This window comes from Pinus tabuliformis, chromosome 6, assembly GCF_031772625.1.
Source record: "Pinus tabuliformis cultivar Carrire ecotype Pingquan chromosome 6, CPIR1, whole genome shotgun sequence".
NCBI lineage: Eukaryota > Viridiplantae > Streptophyta > Pinopsida > Pinales > Pinaceae > Pinus > Pinus tabuliformis.
The window spans coordinates 1,656,674,723-1,656,683,350 of record NC_142292.1 but is presented as its reverse complement, the minus strand read 5'-3'; the positions used below and the strand labels follow the sequence as shown (position 1 = coordinate 1,656,683,350).

Below are 8,628 nucleotides of genomic sequence, written 5' to 3'. Positions count from 1 at the left end.
TAAAGAGCTTAGTGACTTTAATTGGGTTGGGGAATTTGTTTTTGTATTGATCTATGCGTTAGAGTTTTTATACACCCAAAAGTATGCAGAAAAACATTTTGTATGCACAATGATGTTTCTGAGAAAATACCACCAGTGGAAGGAATGGGTATGGTGCCAAGCTTGCTAATATATTTTATACCGAGTTCATTTTTGAGACCGCCGATGGGAGGAGGCATAAAAAGTGTAAGTAAAATCTTAAAATCTGAAACAACGTCATCAGGTCGAACGCGAGTTATATTTTTAATATAGAGCAGTGTCATTAAATCTTCAGAAAAAAGGACATTCTTGGCTACAACAATCCTGTACAATTGAATGATATGCGCTGAGCCTTGTTTTTGGCGTTGGTTCATGAATTTATTTGATAAATGCATTAAGGGCAGAGATATTTTGAGCTATGATGCATTGGCCAAGCAACATGTTGAGTTACTGATATGCATGGATAATAGTTGAATTCAATGTTGAATGTCTAACAGGTCAAATGAAGTGATATTTTTATTTGCAGAGATTGAATACTTAAGCTCTTGATAAAACAGAGCACGTACCGTATGAAATGGTGTGGGGACAATGTATATGACTTGTGAAGTGCTTGCCACAAAGGTTTAATGCATTGAAGGCATATGGAGTTGATCACTTAGATTGAACATGATAATCTGTTTAAAATATACTAATGAAGTTGTACAACCTGTCCCAATTTATCTGTCGTCAATTGATGCTTTGATTAAATCTCCTTTGTTGTGGACTAAACAGTGATTACATGTAGAGTGCTTATGCGTGATATTGTTGATAGATTATGGGTGAGATCATTGTAGCTTGTGAATGCAGTGCACTTGTGGGATGAATTCACCTATAGTGTAATATAACATTCACCAAATTGGATTCCTATGTATAGAGCAGAGGGTGCAACTTAGTGCAAAGAGAAAATTGAGGATCGAAGTGCTACACGAGGGATGACCATAACCAAATGATTTTTTCCATACATGTGATGTGTGATTCATTGTACATGACCAACAATAAGATGGCATCATTAGTCCATGTGTGTGCTCTAAATTTTGATGGATTTGTTGCATTGAACGTACGTATAATGAAATCAAAGGTAGCTGGTGAAAGTGCGAATCTTGTTTCTAATCTATTTGAAATGCCTCGGGACTGTGCTCCATCAAACATATTTATTGATGAAATGGATTCCTTATGTGGGAAATGTGGAGAAGGTAATGAGAGTTAATCTTCTCAATGAATAAAGATAGAAATTTTAGTAAAAATGTAGGGTGTGGGAAGAAATGATCATAAAGTTCTTGTATTGGTGGCTACAAATACTCCTTATTCTCCTTATTCTCTGGATTGGGTTATCAGGAGGTATTTAGACAAACGAATCTATATTCCTCTAACTGATTTGAAGGCAAGGAAACATATGTTCAAGGTTCACCTAGGTGAAACACCTAACAACCTGATAGAGGGTGAATTTGATGATCTAGCATAATGAACAAATGGTTTCTCTAGGTCTGATATTTTGTTTGTGTGAAAGATGTATGATCTGAACCTATACGTAAGATTCAAGATGAAATGTTCTTGAACAAAGTTTCTACCAAAGACGGGGAGATGTGGATGCCATGTGGTCACCGACAACCTAGGGCTATGAAAACCACTATGTAGGAACTTTCAGTTAAGGGTTTGGCTTCAAAGATTCCTCCCCACCCCCCACCGATTTCAAAGGTAGATTTTGATAAAGTCCTTACAAGGCAGATACCAACTGTTATCAAGCACGATTTAGAAGTTCATGAGCTATTCACAAGGAATTTGGTGAAGAAGGCTAACAAATTTTCATTGTCAAGGTCTTCCAATTGTATAATTTTCATTTTTTTCCTAACCATATTAATGGCTTGTAACATCTGTCACTTGTTCTAGATTCTTATAAAAATATCATGGGCGATAAATGAACACAATAGATATGTATTCTCTTGTAAGTTGATCTTTATTTCCATATATTATATAGGGTCCAATGTATTGTTGAGTGAGAGTGATTTGATGAGAGGATCATTTTTTTGTAAAAAGTCAAATACCTTAGTATTTGGTTGGTTGATGAGATGCTCTTGATCAATATTTATGTATTTGGCATGTTTGTCCAACTATTCTTTGGAGAATGGGGGATATTTCAGCCATATGTGGGCTCAAATGTCATTGTCACAATTGTATACTTTCATTTGCAACCATGTATTGTGCCTATGAAGCCTTGTAATATTTTGTTGGTCATGGTAATGATTTTTTTTATTTAGGGATGTTGAGTCTATGAGGTCAATGTTTGGTGATAACAAGTGTCATATGTAAATCATGTGCATTTCATAACCTAGTACTCCATTGGTCAAGTCCCTTGGTCAAGAGTTAGTCTATTGGTCCATGAGGTAAAAGTCTTCAACATGAAAGCATTGACCACAGGTTGATGATGCTCAGGGGGAGCATATCTCTTACATGTTGGATGATTTGTTATGGTGTTATTTTTGCTTGGGAAGATGGTGTTTCTATAGGTGATGTTGATGGCAAAATTGCTCCTTATCATGGTACAATGTTGTTGATGCTTATTACATGCTTCTACTATTTTGGGGAGAATATTTTACAAAATTGTTGTTGTTGTTGTTGTTGCTCATGATATGCTACTTTTTTGAGTGCTTATGATGTATTATTTCTCATGTTATATTATTTTTGATGTTGATGGTCATGAGTATGTTTTAGTTGATTTGATTGGAGAGTGATGTCGATGTGGTTGGAGTTGTTGATTGAGTTTTGCTGCTACTTGGATACATCCATTTGTTGCTGCTTGTTGAAACCCAACTAATGTCCAGTGGGAGTATGCCTAGTTACTATTGGAGGATGTTGCTGTTGGGTATGGTATTTTGCTACATAGGATGCTACTATTGTTGATGTTTATGGATATGGAGATATATTGCTGCTTCATGAGATATTGCTATTGTTTTATGTTTCTATGAGGAGTGAGTGTCTAGGGGGAGTTACTTATTATTCAGTTATGATGCCATTGATGAGTTTAACACTTTTTCCATTAATTTGAAAGGGGGAGTGATGAGGAGGAAAACATGAGATGGTGTTTCAGGGAAAACTAGTGTCGATTCGAACTGCTAATCCCACTAAGATGGGTTGCTATTGTAGAAACAAACAATGAAAGCTTTTCAAGGGTTCCTCTAAGTTTGATAGATTAGAGAGAAGAAAAGAGGACCAACCTGGATCTTTCGCTTTGATCCTAGCTTGATTTCTCCTTTCCTTGATAGAATTTGCCACTCCTCTCCTACTTGTCCTGCTTCAAAGAGTACCTGTAGAGTCAAAGTAACAACAAACCATCAAAGCATATCCATCTAAAACATCATAAACAATGCAGAATTAGAAACACATTGACCATACAATTGCATTCATAAACAATAAAATTCACAAATACACGATTATATGGAGGAAAACTCAAATAACTTTACTAATAGTAATGTAAGAGAGGATTACAACCCAACTGTCTGATCCAACATCATCCTCCCAGTTGTAGAAGCCCTCTTCACCTCATGAACAAGCAAATCACCCAACAATGCAATGTCTCTTCTCACCAACAAACCAACAACACTTCCTTACAAATTACAAAATTCCAGCCTCTAGATCTTTTAGACGAGGGATCCATTTATAGATGTCTTGCAAAGGTGTGAGTCAGCTCTGGGTTTTTGATTAGTGTCATTCCACTGATAGTTCTTGGTTCCACTTGGATATTTCATTGATCTCTTACTCATCCCTGGGCGAATTCAGAGAGGCAAGTGTCATATGAGAAGTTTCTGGAAGATTCCATGATCATCCACTTAGAAAATTGTCTCTGCCATTTGTCTATTCTCACTCATCGCACCCTACAGAAGGCCATTTCAGTATGCATCACACCCCCCATGTGTAGAAAGTGAGATGCATCACACCCTAACCATGGAGCAGTCAGTATGGTCCAGTTTTGGCCAGTTCTGAGTGGTTTTTCAGGTGGAACTTCTGGGAAATGATGTAATCAGTTGACCATGATCCTTTAGGGTATGAAACAACACTTTTAGGGACTAAAGAGCCCTTGGTTTATTGACATATGTGATTGGGGTTGCAATGCCCAAATATGTCTATAACAATTTCCCCCTAAAGCATGAAGTCGTAAATCTTCTGATGTCGTGTGAAATGCTTTATCATGAGGGTCCGAGGTATTCGAACTGGAAGGTGACCTATATAAGATACAATACAATACATCATCATCATATTATTTTCATGATCTAGCTGAGGCGGGCATTCCCATGCTCAACTTCATAAATTCATTTTCATGTACATAGGACAGAGTGATTCTTCATATGAAGAGTCATCTTCTTTTGCTTAAATGACTATCTATGTAGATTCTGTGCACATTTGATGTCTTTATGTTCCTGAATATATCGCAACCAAAATGGATGAAACTAGATCCGGGGTATTCAAACTAGTTCAATATTTGCTCGATGTACAGGTCGATCCATGTGAAAAGATGTTCTGAAGTCGAACATGGAAAGACATCACCTAATTACCAGCCAATAATGTAAGCTGTTAACAGGCACGAGAGGAGTCACCGATAATGATAATGACCCTCAAGGTACTACAATACAATTCCTGTGGTGTGAATATATGAGCTGATGTCGAACACCATGAAAAATCTTTCGGTTGAAGGCCATTGATGTAAACCTATCGCCGGAAGTGAGAAACTTGCCATCGAGGCATGCAAGCTTCAAAGTACTGAAAGGGTTGTTTCTAAGTTGACTTCTTGGATAATGAGTTGATGTCGACAAGAAGTGACCCGTCGTAGGAGGGCCTTGATGTATCACACATCTATGACACAAAACGAAGGAAATGATTTTTTTTTTTGAGGTGAAAACGATCTGATGATACAAGGTTCAGGAATGGCGGTAATAAAAAATGAAGGGTGAAGGTATTGCAGTGGATGGGGTGTTTGTTGGATGGTGAATTCTCTGAATGAATTCTCTTGAACATATTGGCGACACTAATATGGACTGGTAGTGTTAACCCCATGGATGGTACAGAGGACCAGTGGTGATAGTGAATGGAAAAACCCAACCCAACTCAATCATGGTGATGGAGTGAAAGTGTCATGTTCAAGAGTGACCTGCTACCAATAAAATTCTTCAAGTTTTCTTCCCCTTTTCCCCAGTCATTGCTGACCAGTACCTCTTTATTTTTGTCAAGCTTGAGGAGGATAACATATGCTTGGTCTATAATTTTCCCTTCAGGAAAACCTGTCGCTCTGTTTTTAGCGAGCCTAGCGTTAGTGAGACTCGTTCTTGTCTGGGTGGACAAGTTTGTCGCTATTGTTTTAACGAGTTTAACGACAAAGATAACTCGGTCCTTTTCATGTTTAGAGAGTTTGAAAAGGGACGAAAAGGAAACTCCAATAGTCCTTTTTCGTGGCATAATCCCTTAAGTCTGAAAAAGTATAAAATAATATGAAAGGGATGACTTTTCAATCGCTTTAATGAGCCGAAAAAGACAAGCGCTCGATCTTTTTGTTTGATAATCCCTCAGGTCCAAAAAGATTAAAATATATGGGAGGGATGGCATTCCCTTTACTTTAACGAGCTGGAAAGGCCAATGGCTCGACAATCTTTTTATATTTAACGAGTCTAAAAAGAGTTTAAAAGGGACTCGTTTTTTAGGAACGAGTGATATTTTTGGGTAGCAACTAGTTCCAGGTAAGTTTGGAACTTCTCAAAACATGGTAGTGTGAAGAGGGTGGCAATCAGAATCACTCGTCGCAGTTGTTCCTCAAAAGGGTAAACAATCAAGTGGAAGCATATGGTCAGCCAAATGAATGGAGGTGACGGTAGGAACACAACCAAGGTTCAAAAAGGCTGATAGCAGGGCAATCTCAAAGGTTATTTACCAAAGGTGGATTCATTTTTTAGTGAGCTTGAACCAAGAGAAACTATGCTCATAGGCGGGTTTATTTTTTAACGAGCTTGAACCTTGCGGAAACATTGCTCATTTACCTTTTTATGTAAGCTAGGAACAACCAAACTATAAAGCTAAAAAGCTAAAAAATGAAATTGGTCATTTTTGCTTTTATAAAAAGGTTTGCATGACCCCAGCATAAAAAAAAGTCTTCAGGAACCATATGGAAACTTACTGTGGTTAAGCAAGATGATTTTCTGTCAATACTTAGACAAAATGCTTCCTACACTTTGTCCGCCAAATAGACAAAGGTGAAAGGTCACTCAGACCGATCACATAACTTACAGGGAAACTTATCTCTACAGCTAGGTTTGTCCGCAAAATAGACAAGGGTGCATGCCCCCTAAGCTTTGTTATATTTACCAGATTACTCGTAGTAATTAGGTGGATGGAATGAAGGTTCCTTTACGAGATCAAGTGAAAAACTCGACTTGGAACTTTTCTCAGCCTTGTTTCGTTTTTTAATGAGCTTGACACAAGACAAGGAATTCTACTCAAATCCTTGGTTTCATTTTTTAACGAGGTTGACACTAGTCAACGAATTTTCCTCTAGCGACCTTTGATCACGACTCATAAGGGGTCGTGAAGGAAAGATTTGGTTCCAATGCCCCTAGTACATAATGTACAACATCACTTAATTGAGTCATGTCAGTCAGATTTTCAACTATGAAAACCTCGTTGTGATTGAAAATATCAAAATGGTCAAAGTCCTTCTTAATCTTTGATGATGTAGAAGATATCATATGACAAGTTTCCACTGTGGCCACTTCTGCCAGATTACTTGGAGGCGGGAGGGCAAAAGTACCCATTAAGGATGAGTCTTTTAGGAGACCTACTCTGACATGTTGAAGCGATTGAGAACTTCCATGGATCAATGGAATGCTTCCAGTAGCTTGTGAACTGTTGGGGAAAAAGGTTAGTTGGTCAATGATTGTAATTCCACCTTAGAAGGGAAATGAAATCTTTCTAAAATATGTTGACACAATAGCAGCCATAGCATAAATCCAGGGCCTGCCCAGTAGGATATTGTAGTCAAGGTTTCCATCAATGACCTCGACTTCAATTTCTACTGTCTTGCCCCCCAGTTCGACTTGCAAGTTACTTAATATCCCATACGGCATGTATGTTCTTCCATCGAATGCTTTTAATGTCGTTGATGATCATGACAAGGGTGGTGAGCCTAAAGTTTTCTAGCAACTCATTGACATAATACAAGTAGATGCCCCCTCATCAATGATTGTTCGATGAACAGTTTTGTTGAGGGCTTTTACCTGTATAAGGAAAGCAAGCTATGTCGGTAACTGAGGTTCATATCCTTTATGATTAAAGGCCACCAGATTGGAATCCGCTGGATCAATCCCACCTATCACTGATAACAAAGCCTGCTTTTGGGAGGGGCAATTCTGCAGTACTTCAAGTGTCGACATAGCGGATGGCGATTGGGCCAAATCCTCCACTATATTATAATTCTGTGCTACTCAGGCACAAGGATTAAATGTCAATTTATGTACTACTCCCTTTGGCAGTTTTATTGTTAATTCAGGAATGATTGGTGGAACAACTTTTGGCAGTTGTTGTCGAACTACTGGGTTGATCTGTAGCCTTGTTGTTCGACGACTATGGATTCCCATAATATTTATTCCTTGTTGATATCAAAGCATCATTTTTGTCATTTCGAGATGGATAACATAAGCACTTGGGATGGGAAAGCATGATCGATAGCAACCAGGTTTGTTTCTAGGCTCGGAAATGGATTAGTCAACATTGCTGGGGTATTTGAAGCTTTTAAAAATTTCATAGCCTTAGCTTTATGTGGACAATCTTTCGTGAAATGCTTGTCGTCGCATATATAACATGGATAACGAGGTTTCTTTTGCCTAGTGGGGCTTTGAGAATATTTTTCAGGAGGTAAATTTTCTTGTTTCTTCTTATTATTTTTCCCTTTCTTCTTGCCCCCTGTTTGTTTTGGATTTTTTCCCTTGTCATATGACACGCCATTAATCTCTGAGGCAAGAGGTTCTTCATCTACTTTTTGACTAGAAACTGCATGGGGTTTTTTAGATGTAGCCTTTGCGGTTTTCGTGCTTGTGGTACCAATCACGCCATCGCTGGCATGAGAGTCCTTGTTTGATTTAGGAGGGGGAGGAACAGAAAATTCCGATCTAGGAATGTCCAAAATTTTGTCATAGAGCGTTCCAGACTGAGTATAGATCAAGTCTAAATACTGTGCATGAGCAATGACTTGCTCTTCAGTGACAACTCCTCCCTTAGCCACATCCTCTATAATAGAGAGTAATAATGACTTTATAAACCATTCAGCTAAAAGCTATTCAGGAATGTACGTTTTTACCATTTTTTGACGATGTCACCACTTATGAATATGATCAGATATGTGAGTGGCTGTCATTTGTTTAAAGTTGGTAAGGAGTTCTGTCCCTATTTCATACCTTATGGGTAACTAAAAATGGGTTAAGAAGGTAGTGGCAAGGGTGCTGAAGTTATCAAACGAAGCTCTAGGCAATTCAATATAGCATTTTGCTGCTGGACCAATTAGCGTTCGTTGAAAAAGGTGAAGCCTAATTGAATCAT

At 38.2% G+C, this 8,628-nt stretch overlaps 1 pseudogene; it reads left to right on the top strand.

Moving 5' to 3' along the window:
• The first annotated feature begins 1,057 nt into the window (after positions 1-1,057).
• On the top strand, positions 1,058-1,853 carry LOC149265315 (protein SUPPRESSOR OF K(+) TRANSPORT GROWTH DEFECT 1 pseudogene; annotated as a pseudogene).
• The last annotated feature ends 6,775 nt before the right edge of the window (positions 1,854-8,628 follow it).